Below are 13,324 nucleotides of genomic sequence, written 5' to 3'. Positions count from 1 at the left end.
GGATATGATCCTTTTGATCAAACCGGTGTCAAGGCGAAGCATATCACTCTAATGAACTTTATCAAATCAAACCCGTAAGTAGACTTCTATACGTATGTAAGTAGACTTCCTCATAGTATTATTTCCTATCTAACTTTTTCACTTATACAATGCCTATCCAAAACGCCCAAGACACTCTTCAATCGAGTGGTATTACATTCTCCGGACACCGACGAAATGGCTAGCTGATAGGGTTAGTGTTTTACTTTCTCATATTAGACTTCATGTTTAGACTTCATACGTAGACTTCTATAGTAGACTTCGTTTGCAGAATTTAGACTTTGTTTGCAGACTTCACTCATGTCTTATTTTCACCAATGTGCAGCACATAGAAGCTTACATTAACCTACTCAGGCTGTGATTATCCAAGCATCCGGAGTGGTTTGTATCCGACCGGATTTGCTTCCTCAACTCCATGTTTGCTACTGTTTGGAGGCGTGACTACAAAGACTTCAAAAACTCTGACCCAAATGCAGATGGGTCTGGCAAACTTCTACCGCCTGGAGCATATTTGTACTACACTGGCGAATTACCTATCTACTGCCAGACTAAGAAGTCGTGGGCATATGATGTCGACTATTTGTACTCCATGTTGCACATTATGGAGGACCATTGGGTAGCTATATGGGTCTCATTTGTGTCGAGGCATATCACGATATGGGATAGCCATGCGGGAACCAAATATGCATCTGACGAACAAATTGCCGATGCTGTGGAGCCTCTTGCGGTTATGATACCCTACCTTCTTCAGACCTGTGCACCTGACGATGACAAGTGGAGATTCCCCTACACGCCGTTCACCCATTCGCGAGTACCAGGTACGGAGATACCTCAAAACATTCAGAGTGGTGATTGCGGAGTGTACTGCCTGAAGTACATCGAGTGTCATGCATTGGATTTGCCATTTCCTCCAGAACTTTGTGATAAAAACATTCGAAAAATCAGGGAGAAAATGGCTGCAGAGCTCTTTGACGAAACAGGTTGTAGGGGCCATGATAAGCTAGATGCAACCGGGCTGGATGTCTATGATAGGAAAGCTTAGTGTTTCCATTCTTAAAACTAACTTTGATTTTTATGGCAACTTTTGGGCTACTTGCATAAATGACCTTCAATGTGATTGGAGGTCATTTTAGCAATTGGTAAAGGTGTGGAAGTTTTTTGGCCACCTATCTTATAATTAACTTGCCAAATATGTTGTATTTTCGTTTAGGATATTGTACTCAAACTGAAGTCTACGACTGAAGTCTTTGACTGAAGTCTACTAAGTTGTAATCGTAATTGTACTGAAGTCTACTAAGTCATTAACATGTTAGTATTTATAATTTTCGATTTCACCCTAACAACTGATTAAGTCCTGTAAAATATTAGTTAACATGTGGAAAAGAGTATACGGAAAAGTGTATACGGAAAAAGTGTACACCGATAGTGTACACGGAAAATTTTTTGTTAAAATAAGAATTATAAGTCTACAAACGAAGTGTACAAACGAAGTCTACAAACGAAGTCTACCATAGACATGTAAACATATAAGTAAACCCAAAAAACATAAAACATGGAGTCAACTAATTTCACCGCGGCCATTCATTTGCAAATCCATGAATTGTTTTCCAGAATATGGCACATTCCAACTTCCAGAAGCAAGGACTGCAGAGTTTGTTACCATATGAGTCGACGAGGCTTTCATCATTCATCCAGTGCTGGTTTGGCAGATTCATACAAGCACAACTCCTTGATTGTGCCTTATCAAAAACATGGAAGACTGGTTCGTGAAACGCGGCAGGCTTCTTATAAGTGGTCGGACACCTGTTTATGTGCTGCATAGTCTTCCTCATCTTCGTTGCCTCTGCCAGAACTATACCACGAATGTGGTTAAATACATCATGGCTATCATCCATGATTAAAGAGAACATAACCATGGAGTAAGTAGCCATGAGGCATCCTCCATTTGTCCTTCTTGGATGCTATCTTCATAGAAGATTAGAGAAACGACTCGTAGGTATTGCGTTGTAGGATTTCTACACTCCAAACAGCGTTGAAAGAAAGCGTCAACCCTCCGATGTTGATCCCAGACCCATGGAATCGTCAGAGTTATTAGATCAACGGCTCTTAAAAAACCCTCTTCATTAGAAATCTCATTTAGATGTTTGGAGAAAACCCTTGCTTTGCAGAGCCCACGGTAGGAACGAGAAGTGATTTTTAAGAGGATATCCCACAGAATGTCGGAAGGGAGAGAGTTAAAGTTTATCTGGTTCGACATCTGATAGACAGGACTTTTTATGGTCTCAGGGCTATCAATCCCCTTGTCAATGTAGCACAAAGAGGTTTATCAATCCAAATGTGGTGTTAGACACTAAGCTATATGTTCAAGTTCTTAATTCAAGCAAACAAGAATAGGTTTTGATTAATCTAGAGACAACTATAAACATAAACAGGTTTAAAGACAAATGACAATGACAAATGATGTGAATATGATATGATGGAGGCATGAGATTCTAGACATGATAGCTGGTTAGGGTGCCTTGGTGTTAAACTAGAAATGCTAATGACAATGATGAGACATGATTCAAATGATTAAGAACTCTAATCTAGGTTAATCCTCTCATGAAGGTATTAACCCCTATACTAATCCATTTTCAAACCAAATTCCCATTTGTGAAACATGAATCAATATGCATTAACAAACAGCTCTTAATGATCATTCAAGCATTTAACAAATCATTCCCATGATGAAAAATTACTTAAACCTCTAACACAACTCTTTCAGGAATTTCATCAAACACTTTTGGTGCATGAAATTCCCAGAATCTAGATCTCAAGTGATTATCAAGGATCTAGCATAGAGAACAGCTGTTTAGAGAGATGAATCAATGAATCTAGCCCTAAGCACTCCTAATCTAACACTTTAGCACCCTAACCTACACATCTAGAACCTCATTAAGGTGACTACTCACTAATCATACTAATCTCTCTTAAACTTTTGCAAGTTGAGTAGATTAGCATGATTAATGATGAGAAATGGAGATGGAGATGATAGATTCAAAAGAAAACAGCTTTAAACACCCAGATCTCCTTAAACTCTCTTGATTAAACACTCAAATAAAGATCTTTCTCTTCTTAATGGAGTCTTTTCACCAAAGAGGCAAGAGACAAAGGGAATAAAACTTAGTTCCTCCCAAAAAAACCCTAAAAAGTATTTATACTTCCTTAAAAACGAACCGGGTCAGCCCGGAACAAACCGGGTCCTGACCCGGCTTTAATGGATAGAGTGGGAAAAGCTGCGGGTCGGTTCAGTATGTCCCAGGCCGCACACCTAAGTCGCAGTAGATGGAGACTTGTCTTGTGAAGCTTGAACCGCCTTGTCTTGGCCGCACGCTTAAGTAGGAGTAAATTGCGAACGTTTCTGCGGCATGGTCTCCTTCCTCTCCAACTCGCAGGGCTGAGCCGGTTTCTGGGGGATGTACAAACTGTGCGGGTTGGTCTCTATTGCACCTAGGTCGCAGGCTCAAGTCGGAGTGATTTGCGAGTGATTGTGCGGCATAGATCCAGGCGCGGATGACTCGCATGCCTAAGTCGCACGATTGTGGACTTAGCATTTCTCTTGCTCGGGAGCTTCAGACCTCTTCCAGTGATAGTTTATCCGCACATTTCAACTCGCAGCATCAGCATTCAGGCGTTCATCTTCAGGCCTGCGGGTTAACCAAGTCGCAAGACCATCTCGCAGCATCCAGAGCAGCTTAGACCACTTCGCATTCCGGAGAGTGTAACTCCTGTGATACTTGTCCGAATTGAATGATTTAGGTTGCAGAAGACAGAGGACTCATTTATCTCCAACTTTGGTGAAGGAAGTTTCAGTGCTTGGGAAGTGGAAGGCTTCCTGGAGGGCACATCTTTGCAGTGCATGTACACGACCAGAGAGAGGCGTCTAGACATGTGTCCATTCCGGAGACCGTATCTTCCTGCTCATAGATCCGAATTGAATGCTCTTGGACGTTCTGGAAAGAAGACTCAAATGTCTCTGATTCTCATGAAGGACCCGGAAACCAAATCGGCCTGGAAGTGCACCGTCCTTCGCATCCTTTAGGGCTGATCTGCTCGGTCCGGAATACCTGCGAGACTGGGGTTCCTTCCGACAAGCTTATCTCTCTGCTCACGCGTCCGAATTCCACGATTCCACTTGCTAAGAGACCGTGATGCAATGCTCTCCAACTTCTATGAAGCACCCGCCGTCTGAATCGGACCGGAAGGCTCCCCGGACAGGCGATTTCTGAAACATGTTTGCACCCGGAGATTTTGGCCGATACACTTCACTCGCGGTACGTGTTTTGGTCGATAAAGTTCACCCGCGGTACGTGAAAATGGTCGACAAAACCTTCCTGGCCAGCGAGAATGGCCGATAACCTCCATAGACCCAAGTTTTCCACTTTTTCAAGCTTTGCTCACCATTCCACCTCCTTGATTCATCTTTTCAGCTCCATATTCACCTGATAGACACTCAAAACATGCAAAGACTCATTGGGACCTAATGCATCTCCTAAGTTCTAAAACAAACCCTAAGGACCTAAAATGCATGAAATAAAACATGATTTGGAATGATTTATGCAACCTAAATGGTGCAAATTATGAACGTATCAACATCTTCAAAGGGTATGGAATGAGACTATAATTCGTCTAAACCCGAGAATTTATAAGCAGAAATACAGTACACAAACAGGTACAACGGTTATACGCACCGTTAAAGTCGTTAAAGCAGTTACATATATGAAGTCGTTTCAAACATAACCGTAAACAAAATATCACATACACAGTAGACTTCGACAGTATACTTCCCCAATAGACTTCCCTAGTTGACTTCCATAGCAGACTTCTTTGAGAACAATAGATGCTTTTTCTTCCTATTCCGGAGCCTTCTTGTTATTTTCCTGGTGAATCTTCGACGACTAAGTATATTAAATAAAAATTTCAACATTATTAGATGAGTTTAGCTCAATTTACACAATTCGGTAAGGTATGACCAGGTTGCTTGCATTGGGAGCACCTGTATACTTTGTGCAGCTTCCTTGGATTCTTGCCTTTCCTCCTAGCAATTTCTAGCCATGATTGCCACCGAGACTTCTTCCGTCTGCCTTGTGCACGGCGAATGTCTGGTGGCAGACATATTGATGTTGGGCCTCCTTGGACCTCTGAAATTTGGGGATATATGTTGGCAGAGTATGCGGCAAACAAGTAGTTTTTTGAGTAAGTCGGACATACAAGGGAATCCACAGCTATCCCACCGGCTAATGCAGCTGCAATAGCATGTGAACATGGGATCTTCTCGATATAAAACACACCACATTCACACATTCCATGTTCTAAATCAACAATACAATTCCTGGTTCCTCCTTTCACATAGTATCTCCAAGTGCAGCATTTATAGACTCTGCAACATTGCTAGTCTTAATATTGTATCTGTCTCCAACAAAATGAACTCGGGACCAAAGAGAGACATCGGCTTCTTCCAAATAGTCAGCAAGGTCAGGCTTGATCTGTCTCAGCTCCGCCATGTACCGGTTGTAGTCATAGAGGTTGTAAGCATAAGCCACACGTTTAACCAAGTACAGCACCTGCTTCCCCCTAAACTTTGTTACTATGTTATGTTGTAGATGGTAGTAGCATATCCCTCGTTTTGCCCATGGGAAAATAGTTTCACAAGCTTTCTTAATAGAAATATGTCTGTCAGAAACTATCACCAAAGGATAACCATCTGAGACACATTCACGCAGTTTATAAAAAAACCATTCCCATGAAGCATCATCTTCACCATCAACAATTCCAAAGGCCAAAGGAAAAATCTGAAAGTTTCCATCTTGTGCGGTGGCAACCAACAAAGTACCCTCGTATTTCCCTTTTAGATGACATCCATCAACCACAATAACTCTTCTCATGTACTGAAAACCAGCAATCGATGCTCCAAATGCGAGAAATAGATATTTGAATTTGTTATTCGAATCTACATGAAGAGCTGATACAGTTCCCGGATTGGCTTTGTTCACTGAATGTAGGTAAGCTGGGAGACTCGCATATCCATCTTCAGCTGTTCCCCTGACCAATTGTTGAGCATATATCAAAGATCTGTAAGAGGTAGTGTAATCCATCTTGATGCCAAACATATGCTTTATTGAAACCCTGACATGTTCTGGTGTAAGTCCATCAATGATGCCCAAATGGCTTATAAACAGCTTGCCAATATACTTAGGAGTAGACTTCCCACGATGAGCCATTCGATGGGCTATTGAACATGTGTGGTCTTTCACATATTTTGTCACCCAAAAAGTGGATGCATCATTCTTCACGCTCGCTCTAACCATCCAAGCACATCCTTCCACTCGACATTTAGCCACAAACAGGGTCTTGGTAGACTTCTGTGTTTTAAAAGCAAATTTTAACATTATCGCAGTCAGACTAACCTCTGATAACAACTTCTCTTTTGTAGGGAAACTTGCCCTAACATATATATTATCAAACCATGACATGGGCGTGCTCCCTGTTTCACCATATCGGTTTCTGACCTTTTCAATACAGACTTCATCTTCATCATCATCTTCATCTTTCACTTTACCGTAGACACTGTAATCTTCTCCGTCAGAGTAAGCTGCATCGTCGACATCATCTCCATCCTCGTTCACATCAGAACTGTCTGCCTCATCATCGGTAGAATGTTCTGAATTTTCCTCAGACTCCTCACCTAAATCTTCATCTGATCCTTCCTGGTTCTCCTCAGTATCCATCTCCACTCGACTGGACACACAAATACGTAACATATGCACTCTGCTTAACGCAATCAAGCTTGAAACTTGTCTATCATTGGTGACATGCATTGGAGGTGTATCTGGAGCCATAGTTTGCAACATTGATACTGGTAGTGCGTAGGTTAACTCGATGATCTCAGTCTTTTTTCCCAAGTTATAATCATCTCGCGCCATCTCAGTAAGCTGCCCTAAGGTGCAACCAGCGTTCAAAAACCACATTCCTCCACCTTTGCCCATGTCAACAACAAAATGCCATGAATTCTCCTCAATCTTCCACTCACCGTACACAACTGGAATTTGAGCCATTCTCTGAAAAAATAAGCATATAAACCATATTAGCAAACACTGCATAGAGACTTTTTGTATCAAGAGTAGACTTCACTACGAAGTCTACTTTGATAAGCTAAGTACCTTAAAAATCAAAACTTCTGATTCAACAATAAATATCCAATGAAACGAAATAAAATTCACTAGGTAGTTCAATCACTTACTAAGAAACAATTCTAAACCAAAAAAATTTAAAAATAGTTTATAAATTTGCTTAAAACGCATTTTTACAAAAACGTCAAAAAGTAGACTTCTAAAGCAGACTTCGAATGTAGACTGGAGGAGAAGTCTACTTTTATAAGCTAAGTACCTTAAAAATCGAAACTTCTGATTCAACAATAAATATCCAATGAAATGAGATAAAATTCACTGGGTAGTTCAATCACTTACTAAGAAGGAATTCTAAACCAAAAAATTTGAAAAATAGTTTATACATTTGCTTAAAACGCGTTTTAAAAAAAACATAGGAAAGTAGACTTCTAAATCAGACTTCAAATGTAGACTGGAGGAGAAGTCTACTTTTTAATTGAGAAGTCTACTAATGAAGTCTACTAAAAAAAATGTCATTTTTGCAATTGACCAATCTGTTGACTTTTCCTCCGGTAGATTTGAGGAGTAGACTTCAGTCAAAAAATGTTACTTTAGCATTTGACCGATGCATTGACTAACACAGTAGACTTCTATTGTAGATTTCATGTAAGAGTAGACTTCTCTGACAGTCTACTTTTGAAGTCTACTTTTTAAATAGAAGTCTACGGAACAAAATATGTTATTTTTGCAATTGAATTTTTTTAGTAGACTTCACAATGAAGTCTACTCAAAAAAGGATTCCTTCTAAGTTTGACCGAACACCATAAGTAGACTTCACAAAGAAGTTTACAAAATGTAGACTTCTTTGTGAAGTCTACTGAAGTTTTTTGGAATTTTTTTAATTTTTTAATTTTTGAAAAACAGAAGTCAAACACTAAAATGACCTATACTTTTTTGGTCAAACTACAAAAGTAACTTAAAAGGAGACTTCGTATGCAGACGTAAACAGTAGACTTCTAAAGCCTTCAAATGAAGTCTACTATGTTTTTTTTTGTTATCAAAGGATATCGAGTAGACTTCTCGTGAGGTTTAATGAAGTCTACTTTTTAAAAGTCAATTGCAAAAATGACCTTATGTTGACTCATAGACTTCAGTATAGTTCACAAGAAGTCTACTTTCGCGATATAAAAACTGAAATGTCGAGAAATTGAAGTGTGAGGATTACCTTTAACAAAATTGAGCTCGCCTAAGTTTCTCTTATCCACCCAGAACTCAGGATTTCACCGAAATTAAACAACCCAGGTGTCGAGTAACCAGAATTCACCGAAAAAGCATGGCGCGAAACATTGTAACTTTGCCCAGAAATTTTGGAGAAGAAATTATGAAAGAATGAGCAAGGTTATGAGTGAATGAGCTTAGATATTTGTTTTATTACAGCTTTAAAATTGGTTGAGAAGCATTTATTCCATTTTCATGGTTGTTCATGGTGGTTGAAGAAATTGAAGACGATGGCATTCTTGTAATTAAAAGGTTTTTAGAAGGTCCAAGAAGACTTTAGCCAAATTAAAGAAAAAACAAAATAATAGATGAATAATGGCATTTTCGTTAATAGTTTAAGTGGGAAGGATAAAATTGTGAGAAAATGGCAAAAGTTGGAGAGAGAAAAAAAAGAGGTTAGTTTGGTATTTGACTTTGAAATATGGGTTAAATCTGAAACTCTCTCTTAAAAAAATCAAAGAAAATAGGGAAAGAGAATCGTCAAGTTAAAATCTTCTTTTAATTGAAATAATTATAGTGTGGAATCCCTTGAACGTGGAAGTTAACCTCTTTTATTTAAGGAATTTGGGGGCTAAGTGTGTGGGTGAAAATCGTTGCCCAGTAAACCAATTGTAAAAAGTTCTGATGGAGTCAAAGAACCAGACAAAGCCAAAGGAGCAAACGAGGTGATGAGGTGAGATATTCTACCGGGACAAAAGTGACAAGTGTAAAATCAAGATGTGCGCGGCCACGGCAAATGCTGGTTTGGCCGCGGGCGAGGGATGCAGGCGAGGGACGGGCCGCGGTAAATGATGGTCCAGCCGCGGCAGAATTGATCGTGGGCGTGGTGAACTGCATCCCAGGAGTTCCCGGTTTCTCCCTTTTTCATGTTCCTCTTCCTATCTTTTTGTATTTTCTGGTTTTTTTGAATGAGGGCAGCATCGATGAGGGCTTGGGAGGCAAGGAACTGATTCAGCCTGGCTTCCAATCAATTAATCAGGATGTTAGGTCGATTGTTCTCATAGTTCTGGTGCAGAATCTGATGAGGAAGAGGATGAGATGGTCGATGATTCACCAGGTGTGGCGAATAGGTGGTTGATTAAAATCATCTCGATGGTGTGGAGGTCTTGAGTCTCTATGGTGGTTGTTCGGTTTAGGGTTCCGAAGATGATGATTAAAATCACGCCTCGATGGTGATTCACATGCGCAGGGAGCTTCACACAGGTTGCAAAACCTTCGCTCAGGGTTAGGGTTTCTTCTTGGATGATCCATGCTTCAAAGATTTCTGAAACTAGGGCAAACAGAAGAAAGAATAAGCAGAAACAGAAAAAGATCTGGTGTTTATGAGTTTGGTTTACTTCCTATGTTGCTTTGACAGAAACTCGACATATATATAGTCTTTTGCAGCTTCAACCTCTTAGGTTTAGACCTCCAGCGACTAAGAACCTCCCCGGAAACAGCGCCAAAAACTTTGATGGGCTACAGAAATTTTTCATACAAGCCCATTGGTCCATAAAGAAAGTTTTAAATTTATCAAAACCCTAAAATCAGAAAGTGCACAGATGTACATTGTAGGACTTAGGGTGTCGATCCACAGGGAGGATGTCTAATCTGCAAGAAACAACAAACTGGGAAGTAAGCAAAGTCATAAACCAATAAAAGTTTTGGTGTGTTTGGTTAAGAATCCTAAACTAAACCTAATCTAGTATTCACAAGAAATAAAATGCAATGCAGGATGAATTGTTAAAAGAATATCTCAAGCATATCGACTCACTCTATGGACTCTTAAACTCATAGGTGGCAACTTAGACTTCTCCATTTTACTCTAATCGATGTATGATGGCATTTCCAATTAGCTTCCGGGCGATTTATCTTCATCTGTTTCTGGGAATCTGCATGAAACTAGAATAGATATATATATGATTAACCAACTCTCGTCATCTTAATCAAATAATCACTTAGATCTAGCAATTAACTCTCGCTCTAATGCTAAACTTAAGATCATGCATTAGACATTGAATTCGCCTGCTCACATCTTCTCTACAGGTAGCTTTCGACTCCTATAGCGACTATGTTCTTCTGAAGCTAGGTACGGATGATCTGATACAACACTCTTGTGGTTCTGATCGATCCTAGGCTCAGAGAATAGGTCATGAATCTACTCTCATGCTTTATGAACAACTTAGAAGAGAGGAGATCCAGAATATGGTCTAGAACAATAGAAATCCTAATCGATATATATGCTTGTCGATATCTTCAAACAACTTGACTTTCTGGGACTAATCTACATGATGCAAGGAATAATAAAAGACATAAAAAAATGCAAAAGAATGAAACAAAAAAGTTAGTAGAATAGAAAGGAGAAAGAACAATGAATCTGGGGAAGAATCCCCATCTCCATCGCCTAATCCTAGAAAAACAAAGTTTGGCGGCTCAAAATCTCATTACAGGAGCACACACCCGTTTAGGGCTGCTAAACAATGTATTTATAGGTCCTAAGGTCTTCCGAGTCTCATTTAGGGCTTCTCTGAAGAGGAATGGCGAAGTGGGCTTTGATGTCTGGCGTTGTGGCTCGTCCTAAGGTCCACCGGGGGTGAGAGTCTTCCAGGGCAGGTAAAACATGTGTTTCCCGTGGGTGAGAGTCTTCTGGGACTGGTGATTAGGGTCAACTTGTTCTCCATGTATCATTTGATTGCACCGTTAGATCTTTGTGATGTAAAGTGCTATGGAAAGCTGGTTGTCTCCTATTAATTGTCTCTAAGTTTGAGCTGGATCGGACGGTGAGAAAGTCTTCATTTGAGGCTGAACTTCTGACGGTCTGACTCTGAGCTATAAAGTGGATTTCTTACATTTTGCCATCATTTTCCCTAAGTTTCCTGAAAAGAGCCTTGAAACTACAAATACATGGAAATCATAATAAAAGTTCTTAAAACTGATTAAAACCTTTGAAAAATCATTTGAAATCAATGGTGAAAAGTGGTCAAAATCAGGTGTTATCACTTTGCATTAGGTCCAAGAGAGTCTTGCTTGTTTGGAGTGTTATTCAGGTACCTTGGAGGTCATTTGGAGAGAAAATATGGAAATAAGGTGGACGAAAGTGCAAAAATGGTGAAAGTTGGGTTTTGGAGGTTATCAGCCAAAAAACTTACCGTGGGAAAGTTTTTACCGGCCAAAATCACTTACCGGATCAAGCAGCATCGGCTAAAAGTTCATGTCGCGGAAAAATTGTTTTATCGGCTAAAATGCTGTACCGCGGTACAAGAATCTTGGCCAAAACGTGTATTTTACATGAGTCTCGACCAAAAATCTCCTGTGCCGATATGCCACAAAGATGCCTCCACCGGAAAGCCTTCGCGTCCGATTCTGTCTCCGGAGTCTTTACAAAAGTTTGAGATCATCGAGTCAAGATTTCAGAACAGTTGGAATCAGGAGAATTGGAGCCGTGAGCTGAAAGTTATCACAAACGGTAGAAGGACATGTATCGAAAACATTTCCTTGATCAATTCAATGCGCCTCGGAGATCACCTCAGACAGAAGCCTTGCCGACCCCGGATCGAGTTTGACCCTTTTATTAAAGTTAGAGAGCACTAAATTACCTTTCCAGGAAGCTTTGAATCTAACATTTTGGAGTACTGAGCTGGGAAATAACGTAAACGGAGAAGGAACATGTCTTTTCCGGATCCTGAGTAGTCTTGAAGCTGTCAGTGTTCAAGTGAAAATTATGCCTTTACAACAATGCCTCAACTCAATACAACTCAAGGCATGTCTTCTCAACTCTCTTTAGGCACGCCTCGACATGAAGGCATCAACTTGATCAACCCGAGGCAGCCTCGTTCAGCAACTTCATCTCCAAAACGACTAAGTGTCAAGCTCTGAAAACGACTAAGTATCAGATGAGGCCTCGACCTGTATGCCTCGGTCTACACCAAGCCAAGGCACCTTTGTATTTCCAGCCTCGACATGAAGGCCTCGGCTCACTCGGGGAACCCAAGCCAAGCACCGAATGAAAACATGCAAAACCTCGGGTTCACCCCTCGACACGATTTTAACCCGAGGCCAATGCCGAATGAAATGGTGTGAAACCTCGACCTCCAACTCGACCTACCATACCCGAGGCATCCCGTCTTCACACGTCCTGAGCAAGAACAGACCTGCCTCGACACATAAGCCTCGAGGAGAATCAACACGAGGCAAGCAGATGTTCTTGAGCTTTTACCCAAATTTTCATGCCTCGACATGGATGCCTCGACATGGGAACTGGGACCTGACCCAAGGTACACCTATTTTACTCAAGAAAATCAGGTCAGTACCCAGTTTGTCCTGGGCTGACCTGGTCTGAGACCTTCTCTATAAATAACTTTTGGGGCTGAAAACCCTACTTATCTTTTATCTTATTTTGGAACTTGCCTCGTTGGTGAAAAACACATCATTTGTGAAGAATCTTCTTTGAGTTTAATCCATTTAAAGTCTTCTCTTTACATATTTTCATCTCCTTTCATCATTCAAATCATCTAATTATGATTAACAACACATCTTGCAAAGGATTAAGTATGTTAACTATGATTAGTGAGTAGTCACCTCATTAGGGTTCTAGATATGTAGGTTAGGGTTTTTAGAGGTCTGATCAAGGTTGCTTAGGACTAGATTTATGCATTTCTGTCTTGCTTAGTTTATCTTAATGCTGGGTTTTAGATGATCTCTCTAACCCAGATCTTAGGCATTTCATCCACCCAAAAGGTGTTTGATGAAATGTCTGAACCAACTAAGTCAAGAGTTTATTGTTTGATTCACATGGGAATATTGTTTTAAGCATAGATAGTATATTAGGATTGGTTTTTAATGCATTCCTTTCATTGTGCCTCTAATGATGATTAGGTATGAGC

The sequence above is a fragment of the Eutrema salsugineum genome, unplaced genomic scaffold (genome assembly GCF_000478725.1).
Source record: "Eutrema salsugineum unplaced genomic scaffold, Eutsalg1_0 scaffold_3, whole genome shotgun sequence".
In the NCBI taxonomy this organism is placed as follows: Eukaryota; Viridiplantae; Streptophyta; class Magnoliopsida; order Brassicales; family Brassicaceae; genus Eutrema; species Eutrema salsugineum.
This window is presented reverse-complemented; position numbering follows the sequence as displayed.